Genomic DNA, 11,952 nt, shown 5'->3' on the forward strand with positions numbered 1-11,952 from the left:
AAATATTATGTATAATAAAAATATTATAATTCTTAATTTTTTTAAATATAAAAAATATATTTTTTTTATATATAATTTTTTAATTTTATAAAACTTTTTTTTTCAAATCGATCTTGAACATACGAGTTTTTTACTCGGACCGAGGTTGAGCTCAAGGTTCTAACTTGAACCAAGCTCGAGCCTTGTACTACCTTGGCGAGCCGAGCTCAAGCCTTGTACTATTCGGCTCGGCTCGGCTCAAATCCACCCTTATGTTAGAGAGGTGGTGGTGGTGGATAACCAATAAATCTGGCTTTCTCAAACTAGCAATTTTAATATATCCTTTATTGCTTTCTGACTTTGGCTATACCAGTACGGGACTACATGCTTTTTTTTTTTTTTTTAATTTTTGTGGGTTGTTCCCTATCTATTGATCAAGAATGATAGGAATGAACATTCTGATTATAATGGTAGGAGGCAAAATGTGGGCAACCCTAGATGCTCAAAAATTGTATTGATTCTAATCATTGTTATAAAAGGCATAAAGCCTTTAGGCATGAGTCTTCCACGTATAAATTTTGCCTCAAGCTGTGAGGCTTAACTTAAAACATAAACCTCAAGTATCAATGATTATTTAACATTTAATGCAAAAAATATATATATTTTATGTATTTTTATAGTTCAAAAATATATTGAAGAAACACTTTAGTCATTATGGGGAAAATAAATAAAAAGAGTAAGAACGAAAAATCAGTAGGGGAAATCAAGTTTTATTAGTTATTCTTAGTGTTTTAGGAGAGTTAAAAACAAACAATCAAGTTCTTAGTTTCTCTTGGATATATCAAGTGAGATTTTTTTTATTATTAATCTAAATTTTAACATCCAAAGTTTGTTATTTTTCTCATTTCTTTTCTTAATTGAATGATCATAAATCCAAAACCCAATTATATGGATAATTCTTCATATGTTTCCTTTCTTCTAAATTGGTTATTTGAATTATTTTAGAACTTTATATCTTGAAACATGAAATGTAAAATATTTATAATTGTTAGTCAGTTAGTTATTATTTTATTTAATGTTTAAACTGTAAAACTTATTGCTTATAAACTTTATCTTATGGATATTTATACATTATACTATTTTAACCTAGTACATTGTATGTTATTTTTATCTATCTATAAACATTAATTGATTTTATTCTTAAGCTTTGAGGCTTATGCCTTGCAACACCTTGAGGCTTAGGCCTCACCTTTATGGTCCATTAAGCCTCAACTATGCTTATAGCCATTTAAAACCTTAATTCCAAATACAATTTTCCTCATTTCCTGTAGAATGATTTCTTGTGTGGCATCTCTCTCTCTTAATGGATAAAGGGAAACATGATGATAACCAAAAGGTGCATATATGACTGAATAAATAAATTAGACAAGGTGATCATGTTCATGTAATAGTTACTAAGATTTCAAAATATGATTGGAGATATTGAATTTACTTCTATATTAGCATAAAAGTAATAACTGGCCCCACAAACCCATGTTAAGCAATCTATATTCTATATGTAATTTAAAATATAATTGATTTTATATTAATAGCTACTTTTTATCAACATAAAAGTAACAATTGCTCAGCAATATGCATTTGTTATGTAACTTGATTTATTAAAATAAATTATAAAAAAAATAAATGGGAATTAGTGGGTTGAGCTAGGGGTGTGGACTTAGATTTGGTCTTGGTCATGGGCTTGAGCCAGATTGTGGAGATGTAGGGGGTTTGGATTTGGGTTTGAGGGGTAGGACTCAAGTTGGTTTAATAATAGTATGTGTATGGTAGTGTTTGTTGGTTATGATGGGTTAGGCTTGGTCTAGATTCTAGATAGGCAAGTTTCATGTAATTAATCTCATTTTATGTTTATACTAATGGGGACCTATGCGATGCACGGGATTTATTAAGCAAAAGATAAATAATAGAAAGGGATATTTATTAAAATACCCTTATAGTTTTATGGATTTACTAAAAATCTACCCTATAGTTAGTATTTTACTAAAACACCACTTATAATTTGCAATGGATTTATTCAATCTTCCATTAGATGATAGTGGAAAATGACAACATTGACCCTAATGTCCATTTAAATAAATTTAATAAAAAATAAAAATAAAAATACCATTTTGCCCTTGATAAGACACGAGCAACCACTCTATTGGTTATATTTGGCCAATTTTGTTTTTTGTATAAAAAAGTATTAAGGGTATGTTTTAGAATAAAAAATCATAGGCTTAATGGCAAACCAAACACTCCTTAATGAAAGGTTGATTAAGTAAATAAATTGTCAAATATGTGGGAAATTTTAGTAAAATGAAAACTATAAGGTAGGTTTAAGTAAATATATAAAATTATAAGATGTGTTCTAGTAAATGACTCTAATAGAAACATACAAGAGTATACAATTGTTTTATATTTTCAACTTTTTAAATAATTTAATAATTATCCATATTTTATATACTACTTTTAATAATTTTTGTATAATACAAAAATAACAATAATTAATTTCAGTTAGGTTTATTCATCAGACTTACAAAACCGATCAACCCAATCAACTCGACTCGAGTTGGTTGGTTTTCTAGTATTTTATGTTAGCTTTGGTTAAAAATATTCCCAATTCGACTAAGTTGGATCAATTTCACTTTGTCCATTTGTAAACTGACCAAAATCGAACGACCTGACCTTGGATATATATTAATATTTTTATATTTTAAATATGGTTTTTAATATAAAAAGTGAGAAGGTTCCCATTTTTCTTAGTCTAAAATGTTTCATTTCATAAATCTAATTTTAAATTTTATTTTTTAATAATTGTTGTGAGTAAGGTGGTTAAGCTACATATGGGAGTCTCCTTGAAGGACAAAGAAAAGCCGAATGCAGGAGGTAGGCTAAAAGATAGAGCAAATGAGGTGATAGAAATGATTATCTTGTTATGAATTGGACTCCTATTTATAGGGAGGGACCCTAAGGTCCTGAAAGGAATGAGACAAAAGTGTTTGGTTCCCATTAGGAAAGGGAATCTTGGATTTGGTGTTAGTTGTTGGGGAACACTGCTAGGGTTTCACTACGTGTCTTATGAGATATTTTAATGATGAATTTTCCTTTCGTCTAAGGATTCTTATAATGCACGTGTACTACTTCCTATCGTGACCATTTTAAAAAGATGTGGCATTGGCGATGTCACTATTTAGCTTGTGCACCCTCATTAGGCTCACGGGGTGTCCTGTCACACACGTTATTTAACGATGCACATGTTTTTGATTTGCTGTGAATCGACACTCATCGCGATTCTGTAATGATTTTAAACTCATCGCAAGTCCGTGCGGGTCCAAAGTTCATCGCAACCTGTTTCGACTATGAATTCATCACAAATGTGTGATGAGTTATGAACTCATCACAATCTGTAATGAGTTATGGACTCATTACAGGCATTCACATAGTATTAGTTTGACACCTCCTCTGTTATGATGGTCTAAATGACCACCATGTACCTACAATTGCACTGTAATTTTTAAAATTAAATTAAATTTTTAAGTTTAAATCTTTTGAATCGATTGACCTTTTGTGAAAACTTACCCAAACCAATACAACTTGAGTGGATTGGTTTTCACAAAAGGTCAATCGGCTTCAGCTGACCAACTCCCAACCTAACCAAACCGACCAACCCGGAGCGACCCAACCCGAGTCGACTTGGTTTTCATCAGTACCGGTCGGTTTCGGGTTGGGAAAATATATAAACTGATATATCGGGTCGGTTTTGGTTTTCTTGTGTGAAAACCGAAACCAACCCAACCCGAACCGAATTAGTCTTCTACTAGTTCGGTAGTTCCTAGTTTGAGTAGTTTCCTACTTAATTATAACTAGTCTTCTATTATAACTGGAAGGCCCATTAGGCAATTACAATTAGAATAGGCAATCTATCATAGTTCATAACTTTCTATAATCTTTTACACCAAATAGGCAACCCATTAGGCAATTACAATTAGAATTCAATTAGGTGTCATTTTGTACAGGAGCAAAACCGAAACCAACCCAAACCGACCCAACCTGACTCAAACCGACTAGATCGGTTTGGCCTATCAGTGGGTCAGTTTCGGTTTCCACCTCAGGTAACCCGACCAGGTCGGGTCGGTTGGGAAAACGCCAATAAACCGACCCAACCCAACCCATGAACACCCCTAATTAATAGTATTATCTCCGATAATAATAATAGTTTAATCTCCAATAATTATTTAAAATTTATAGTGAAAACATACAATTAGTAAAAATATATTAATAATGAAAATTTAAAAAAATTACAAAAATAAAGTACTAAAAATATATTAACTTAGTCAATAAATAGTATAATCTCAAATAATAGTTTAATCTCTAATAAATATTAATTAGTTAATAAGTTATAACAAAAATACAATAACTATAACAAATTAAATTTAAAAAATTCAATAATAGTAGTTTAACCTCCAATAATTATCAAAAGTTTTCTATTAAATAATAAAACAAAATAAATTTATATATAATCATTAAAAATACATTTATCACAAAAAACAATAAATAACTACTGAAATACAATAAATATTAATTTTAGTATATATAGTTATATAATAAATAGAGATTAAGAGTTTAAAATTATTATTAAATATTAATGTTTTTGCAAGTTATTTTCACAAATTATTACTCGATATAATTGAAATTAGTTATTTAGAATATTATGTAAAAATATTAAATAATTATTAATTTCAATATTATGTTATAATTACTTTTCTACTTTTCAGATTTCTTTTTTAAATTTATTACATAACTTCTTTATTTAACTATTTAAATCTAGTTATGTTAAATAGTTTTTTATTTAAAATATTTTGTTATTTAAATACTTAAATAATATGTAAAATTTTTAAATATTTAATTATTTATTGAATTTATTTATCCATAAAATCATAATTTATACTATTATGACATAAATTCATATTAATTTTGTAACATATTAAATTATTATTAATTTCAATATTATGTTATAATTATTTTTCTACTTTGAAGACTTTTTTTTTAATTTATTACGTAATTCTGTTATTTTAACCAGTTAAAATCTAGTTATGATAAATATTTAAATAATCTGTAAAATATTTATTTTTTGTTATTTGAATTTTATTTATTCAAAGCTATTACATATTATTAAATATTTGAAAAGCATTTAAATTGATAGTTTGGTAAAATATAATTTAAATTGTTAGTACATAATTTCGTGATATATTTTTTAAAAATATAAAATTACTTTTTGTGTTTTAATAAATATTTTAAAGTTATTATATAATTTTGCTAGAATATTTAAATAATTATTAAATTTTTAAATCCAAACTTTATTTAGATAGATATAGATAAAAAGTAGGGGAGAGGATAAATAGGAATTAGAGATAATTTTAGAGATAAATAGGAATTAGAGATAATTTTGAAGATAAATAGGAATTAGAGATAGTTTTGGAGAAAGTGAGGGAGGTTGTTTAGGAGAAGAGATTATTTAGGTTTTGAAAAAGTGCATCTCATTGGTTGTTTAATCTAATCAAGATAAGCAATGATTACTGTTTTATATTTTTAAAACAAAAAAGAAAAAGAAAAAATACAAAAAATGGAGAAAATAGATAAATAGCTTCTCTCAAAGGAGAGAGATGTTGACATAGACGAACCAATTATACATATAGATTATCCAAGAAATGGGTTGTTCAGGGGATCGAGTTGCGTATAATTTCGTTTGGTTTGTTTATGGTGGCTAGGCTTCATCTTAGAGTAGGGGTGAGCATTATCAGGCTAAAACGAATAAACATTTTAAATATTGATTTTTAAAATACATAGTACATTATAATGAAATAATAAAAAACTGAATCTAAATTTTCAATTCCAATATGATTTACATTTTAAATATTGATTTTTAAAATTTTAGTATTTTCGAATCGGTTTTTATCTGAATAAATCAAATGCTCACCCCTAATCTAGAGGGTGGATTTAGTCGAGTCCAGTATTTAGTATTTTGTTTTCATATGTTCTCATATACGGGTAGTGCAGACAATTGGTATGGGCGGATTAAAGTTTTTGATTGTTAACGTTTGTTGATTTTGATAAGCCAAACTTGGTCTTAGGGGTAAACAATTAGGCAATATGTAGTTCTGTCATTTTTATATATTGTGACTTTGTGAGATGTTATAGTTAAATTGGGTTCATTAGTGTCAATCTATTACTTCTATTTTCCGACAATCACATTATTTATTTTTATTTATTTACTTTAATAACATTCTATGGATTTTTTTTTTTTTAAATTTTTATATAACCTTTTTGTGTACATGTGAGTGGTCAGCAATGGCACCCCTCACTAGTTTGTATTTCTACTCCTTCCAAACTGAGTATAAGACAGGACTGAATTTTTTTCACCTTGCGTGGAAGGTACAAAATTGAGAGTGAGAGAGAACCCTACTTCAGCTGGAGGTTTTTTTTTTTGTCCCACATCGGATAGGAGGAGAAAGGCGATAACCAGAGCTGAATTATAAAAGAGAAGTGGAAACGACGGTAACTCATAACTTTTTTGGCCTTTTATTTAAGTTCAGTATAGTATCTCTGTCCTTGTCGGTTTAATATCTGATACGTTGGCCATCTTCCCAAAATTTTTTAAAAATAAAATCAATTAAGGATTAAACATTGGGCCACATGAAGAAAAGAGGAAACTTCTTTCGTAGATGGTCATCAGAGTGCCATCCCATATCGGTTAGGAGAGGAGTATACCATTACCGTGTGCTCGTCATTCAAAGCTGCAAAGGCATATGTTTTAAGGCTTTTCTCATTTTTTGAGAAGGCCCCAATAATCAGACTGACAACGCATTTATTCCGTTGATATACTCTGCTTCTTTGTTATCTCCAAATGTTGAAAACCTCAGGATTAAGCCTACCTTGCTACTTAAGTCTTAGAGTTTTCGGGTCGGATGCAGCATGATCCTATTACTGAAGGACTCGGATCAGATTCCGCTGCAAATTTTTTAAAATATTGAAAATTAATTAATTTTTTAATTTTTATATATAATAAATTAATATAAAAATAATACACTAAATTTATTATATACATGAATTCGCATATAATATAATATATAAAACATATATTTATAAATATAAATATAATTATATAAAACTTGTATATATTAAAATTAATAAATGTTATATTATAATTAGATCAGATGGAGTCAAATCCGAATCAGATTCAATTATTAATTGAATATAGATCATAACATCTGAACCCAATCTGATTATATATATACATCATCTCAATTCAAAATAATCTAATTGGATGTGGACTCGGGTCTCAAATTTTCAAGTACCATTCACAGCCCTACGACTCTAGTTGGTCCTCTCGCAAATTTATAAGTCCATAATCATTTAAGTGTTTTGATTTCTCTGTCTTGACTTTGACCGACGGAGTTAACAGAGCGACGTGTAGTCTGGCAACGGAATGAGTCTTGGTATCGGTAAACTGGTGATTGGGTGAGCTTTTTAACCTTGTAGAAGGTTGGACCGCTTGAGGTTGCTCTCAATTTTAGGAATCAACCATCATCATGAAGGGAGATTAAAAGCTGGTCATCGATTGTCTAACGAAGCAAGTGTTGTTGCCGTGGAGATTAAAGACTGATTGACGAATGTTTATGCATTGATGAGCTCTTGGGTCGTGGTACCTCATGAGGTTAATCAAGCTGTTGATTGGGTGCTTATTTGAAAAAATACTTATTGGCCATTAAGTACTTATTGGTATTTGGGCCATTCAGACTTTTTTATAAGTGTTCATATAATAAACACTTATTCAATTTTTTTGTCCAAAATGATTCCTAGTTGAATTTTATAAAAGTACTTTTGCAAAAGCATTTATATGGAAGTACTATTATGAAGGTACTTTATAAAAGTATTTTTATGAAAGTACTTTTACGAAAGCATTTTTATAAAACTACCCTTACAAAAGCACTTTTGTGAAAATACCCTTGCAAAAACACTTTTATGAATGTACTTTTATATAAAAATACTTTTATAGAAGTGCTTTTATAAAAATACTTTTATAGGAGTGCTTTTATAAAAATACTTTTATAGAAGTGCTTTTATAAAAATACTTTTATAAAAGTGTTATAAAAGTAATTCAATAAAAGTGCAAATGATATATTTTGAAAATTTAAAAGAAAATGAAGAACAAAATAGTCGCAAATGTTTATTCGATAAATAGACTACCAAACACCCAATACAAAATAAGTGCTTATTTTTTTAAATAAGCACTTGAAAAAGTTGGATGCCAAATGCAAATAAGTATTTATTCAAATAAACACTTGTTTTTAACTTAAACACTCCCAAACACAACCTAAATGTAATTTGCTTCTTTAATTCTTGGGAACATATTACTCCCCGCCTTGCGTAGCACTTAAAAAAGAAAAAAAAAAAAAAAAAAAACGATTCAGTGAGCTTTTCCATTTTATGTTATGCTTTGGATCTGGCACAGTTGTCCCTGAAAAATATTAGTACAAATCCACCAAACAACAAAGACTTACCCAAAGCCTGACTAGAAACCTATTCGCAAGCTCTGTTTTCCACTTAAAAACTTTTGACTTTGGATAGTATTATTAAAACTTAAGAGATCCATAACTTGCACCAAAAGGGAGAAACTCAAGGAAAGATCAAAGAAAAAAAAAATTGTAAAGAATAATATCAGCATCACAGAGAAAAGCTCCAGTGCACTATTTGAGCCATGTATTCATCCTATTTGCTGAAAGTAGGAGAAGATTCGTATTGGAAGGGTAGAGAAAGCCAATACCATTTTGAGAGAAATTACCCCTCATTTCTAACCCCTCAAAATTAGATGAAGAAAGCAAAAAACATGGTACCTTTGTTTCTATTAGCCTTTTTAATTACTTTCCTCATTTTTAATATGTTCATTTCATGCTATTTTTTAAAAGATAATTTGTATGTGGTTTCAAACATTTTTTTTTAATCTTGAATTGGCATTGTGAATTTTTTATTATTAAAATATAGAGTAGTTTGGTGGTGAAGACATTCTCAAAGAGAGGTTTTAAATTTCGGGTGCTTCCAAGTTACCTTAAATATGCATATCTGAAAGCAATGTTTTTAAATTGTCATTGACCTGGATGGTCAAACAATTCGGCTTGGAAATCGTTCAAGCAATTGGTTCCGTTTCACCCCTAACCTATTTTTGAGTAGAAAATCATTGACTTTGTCAAAAAACCGTTGACTTGGGCAGTCAAGCCATCGATTCGTGTGACCCAGACAGTGGTTCATAGTATAAAGATGCAGGAGAGAAACACACGAACTCAGCTCAGATCTGAGTTCGTGTCTGAGATCTATGGAAGAAGAAGAAGAAGAATAAGAAGAAGAAGAAGAAGAGAATCTTGGATTTGAGATTTGAGAACTCAGATCTATGTTTGTTGCCGCTGCTTCACCGTTTCCATCACCATTATTATTGCCGGTAACGTCGAACCATCCTCCCCCTCTTCGTTCTTCTTCCCTCCTTCCTTTCCTTTCTCTCCTTTTCTTTTCTTTTTTTTTTTCCTTTTCCCCCCTCTTATTTCTTTCTTTTATTCTTTCTTTTTTTTTGCTTTCTCAGCTGACATCTCTTCTCCACTCCAGTTCTCCTTAGTCCTTTCTCAAATCTCATATAAAACATTTGCCCTAACCCTAATATACAAACCATCCAAACCGTTCAACCTAGACGGTCGAACCGCTGACCCAGAAACCGGTACCTAGAATGGTTTCGTTTCCAGGTCGGTTTTTAAAACCTTGTTGAAAAGAGAATGATCACTAGGTTGGGCAGCTGGACTTAGGACCATGTTTAAGGTGATGTTTAGAACCGTCGTTTTCTCCAAAAACATTTTTTTTTTACCATTGCTGCCACATAGGCATTTTTCAATGCCACATGAGCATGCTGTTGTTAGTAACAATATAAAACGGGAAAACATCTAAAAGGACATTGTCTCATACCATCACACCTTTCTCGATTTTCAAGACATGTTATGAGAAATTTGTTTTTTTTTTTTGAGAAAATTCCCAATTAAATAGTGAATGTTTCTTCAAAAAACAAATTTCAGACATAACGCTGATGTGACACCGTTTTTTTGGAAAAACAGTTCCAAACAAAGCTTAAGGAGTCTTAAACCTAGGCTTAGGCACGTTTCAGCCTTCACCCTGGGCTTGAAACATATGCACTTGGGCTGGCCGTAGACCCAAAACTTAGGGCCAAGCTTGAATACGTTGGTTGGGTTAGTTTGGTGACTCCTAGCAGAAAAACATCCCGCCTTTGTATTTGAAGGCTTGCCATTAACTTACCACTTATTCCATATTCAGAAGATCAGACCCAATCTCAAATATACAAGTTCACATCTCCACCCCATAACATCCCACAGCACATCTCCGCCGTGTATTGGAAACATCTCCTGATGATAATATCAGAACTGATGATATCATCATCTGGAGATGTTCAGTGGAACATTGTGGGGCGGAGGTGCGTAGTTCAAATATAAATTGTACAGCACAAACCTGAAATCTGGAGTAAGGTTCGATATATACATAAGTCTGAAAAGTAGTTATATGGCAATTACATATCATGTCCAAAAGTTAGTTGTCAAAAAACATTTTGAAGTTGGAAACTTATCTACTTTTTATCTGGGTTCTCTCTCGTGGTCCTATAACCATTAGACTATATGACAATTGGCAAGTTAGAAGACTTTAGGCCACAAGTTAGCAGATACGTGAGTATTGATTTGTTGGTTTTGTCCCACATCGGCCAAGTGAGAAAAAAACAAAGAAGACAAAGGCATATAAATGGGGATAAAGAAGAGAGGAAGAACATACTTACCTGGACGGGGTCAATGGGCGATCAATAAGGCTCATGGCCTAGGTTGGTGACCTCCATTGCACTACGGAGGGGTGCCCGCCTAACATCTCCCCAAGGGGGAGAGTGTACGTCATAATTTGTGGTAGAGGGGGTACGCGTTCGCGCGGCCCCTAACCAAATCTTTATCTTCAATTTTACTGAACAATTAGTGCGACCATCTTTTGATCTTCGAATTTTATCTAATTTTTTTATTTGCAGATGTAATGGTATGGTCTGCACGATAAGAATAATAACCAGAAGCTTTGGATGAGAGAAAGTTCTTGCATATTCGTTGTTCAAATTCGCCATGGCCAAGGAGATTTCAAAACCGGACCGGACGGTCGGACCAGAAAATGGGGAACCGGTCAGGTTCCCCCAAGTCGGTTAAATTAGCCATTTTTTAAAAACTGTTGATTTTTGTCAGCAAACCGCTGAACCGGTCAAGTAACTGTTTAAATCATTAAAACGATTTTAACCATTTTCCAATTTTTTAATTTTTGTCAGAATGGACCGGCTGTTCAAATTGAACAGTCGGACCGTTCGAACCGATAACCAGACCCCTGACCGGCTTAATCACCAATTCGTTTTTAAAAACCATGGTCTGAAATCCGGGAAAGATCTTGCTTGAAGGTTTAGAGCTTCTGAATCTTGTTTGGAGCATTCTGGGGAATGTGCAAGCTATGCTTGCCATATGCTATTTGCACTTGGTGCAGATACCATGCCGATCCGCTCGAGTGTGTTTGTTGACTTCGAACGATCAACTCTGATTTCGAGGCTCCGGTGGTCGTTTTCACCATCGTGACTCTATATTGCTAATGTAATTTTAGCTCACGGTTGATTACAAGAGGGTAAAAAAGAGAGATCCCCTAAATATTCTCCTCGAAAGATCCCTAAATTTTAACATTAAATTTTTTTGGTATTGGGAAATTGTCTAAAAATTTACCGTGATTTTTCATCATTTCTCTTAAATTTATCGTAACTTTTTCAAATGTTTAAAATTCACCATGTTAGTAAGTTTTTATTTTCCAAAATTCACC

At 31.4% G+C, this 11,952-nt stretch overlaps 1 non-coding gene across 1 annotated transcript; it reads left to right on the top strand.

Annotated features, from left to right (window-relative positions):
• The first annotated feature begins 10,889 nt into the window (after positions 1–10,889).
• On the top strand, positions 10,890–11,049 carry LOC148847980 (U1 spliceosomal RNA). The gene has a single exon (XR_016101521.1). It is a non-coding gene; the product is annotated as a U1 spliceosomal RNA (small nuclear RNA).
• Positions 11,050–11,952: the final 903 nt, after the last annotated feature.

Source organism: Nelumbo lutea, chromosome 6 (genome assembly GCF_056320005.1).
Source record: "Nelumbo lutea isolate HS-2025 chromosome 6, American lotus-T2T, whole genome shotgun sequence".
NCBI lineage: Eukaryota > Viridiplantae > Streptophyta > Magnoliopsida > Proteales > Nelumbonaceae > Nelumbo > Nelumbo lutea.